General features: G+C 32.7%; 1 protein-coding gene across 1 annotated transcript in view; it reads left to right on the top strand.

The window, feature by feature from the left end:
• The window catches only part of LOC108752933 (akirin-2), a 4,511-nt gene that overhangs the window by 885 nt on the left and 1,921 nt on the right, over nt 1–1,705 (top strand). The gene's annotated exons all lie outside the window — the stretch shown is intronic.

Below are 1,705 nucleotides of genomic sequence, written 5' to 3'. Positions count from 1 at the left end.
CTCTCTCTCTGTCCCTCCCTCGCACGCGTATTTGTCTTCATTGCGCACAGAGAGAATGAGCATGAAGGGGCGTGAAGGGATAGGAGGAAAGATTGGGCGAAAGAGAGAGACGGCAAGTAGGGGCGGCTAAGCTCCAGCGATTTAAAACCCGTCCGCACGGTGAAGGGAAGGGGGGAGGGCACGCGTAAATCATATGGTAATGTAGTAACGGACGCGCTCAGGGATTCGGGTTTTCCTCCCCTCTTTTTTTTTCTTTTTCCTTCTCCGGTTTTTCCGTGCTGCGAAAGGAAGCTCGCAAAGATGTGCCTGGAGTAGCGTTTTCTACTTTCCATGCACACGCGATAAGTCTGTGATAGTACACACACACGCACGCACGCACGCTAATACATGAGATCATTACACACACGTGCGCGCGCGCGCACAAACACACACACACACACAAAAAGTGATGCTTCATTTTTGAAAGAGAATTATCGCTGACGCGTCCGTCTTGTCAACAGGAATACTTCAGAGACATGATTGGACGATTTAGAATATGTTGAAGGATGGAAAATAGGGTATTGTTCAGGTACACCGCTGAATAAGTTGTTAAACCTGCGTAATCAATCAAAAACACAAAAATCACAGTTGAGAAAATTTAAGAAAAACGAAAACAGCTATTAGAAGCGTGCCAGCTGACAATGAAATATAAGATAAAAACTAGGAACGGAATGAGCAGATAGTAAATTGAGACAGAAACGATAACTATATATATATATAATCCAGTCAACATGCCACAAGTTGTCATAAAAAACATTACAAGTGCATTTATGAAAGCAGCTATATGCATTAAATTATTAAATCTTATAAATCATTCTGTAGTATGCGACATACCTGGACGATACATGATATTTTATGTAATATATTAATTCTTTATATAATATAATATTCAAAGGTGCTAAAGGGTTTGCGAGTTATCACCGTGTCATGATTGCTAATGTCAACATTTTGTGAATCTTGCCATTCACTTCATCAGGACGAGAAGCTCTTTAGTAATGTATCATGACACTGTGATAACCTGCAAATTCTTTGGCATCTCTGAAGAAAATGTCCAAAAGCCTTATAAATTTAATATAATATATAATTTGATTATTTTATTTAGAAATTATTTAAGTATATGTATAATATACATTTAAATACTTAAAAAAAAAAGTTCAAATATTTTACAAATTTACATTATGATGGACATTGTTTATATAAATGACATGTTATTATATTAATTTTAATCACGTAATTGTATTAATAATTATGAAATTTCAATATAAAATGAATAATATAAGTATATAATGAAACGTAAAAGGAATAAGCTGTTGGAAAGTTTGTTATTTTAACTTTCACACCAAATCATCCTTAAATATTTATCTGGACAAATATTTTAATATTTAAATTAAAATATTTTTTTTACATAAATTTTGTTACAAGTCTTATTACCATAAAATAGAAACTGTTAATTTCTTATAAACAGGAGTCAATAAAATACATATTTTTAGTGTTATTGTGAATATGACTCCTTATATATATTTATTATAATTATGTAACTAATATTTATCTGAATAAATATTATATATTATTGTTTAATTGCACATCAAATGGAGTAACAATTAATTTTACTTGAAAAACTTTTTTGCGCACTATCTTTCGCACTGATTCTCAATAGCCTATCTTT

Source organism: Trachymyrmex septentrionalis, unplaced genomic scaffold (genome assembly GCF_001594115.1).
Source record: "Trachymyrmex septentrionalis isolate Tsep2-gDNA-1 unplaced genomic scaffold, Tsep1.0 scaffold62, whole genome shotgun sequence".
In the NCBI taxonomy this organism is placed as follows: domain Eukaryota; kingdom Metazoa; phylum Arthropoda; class Insecta; order Hymenoptera; family Formicidae; genus Trachymyrmex; species Trachymyrmex septentrionalis.
The sequence above is the reverse complement of the archived record's forward strand: the minus strand, read 5'-3'. Positions and strand labels throughout refer to the sequence as shown.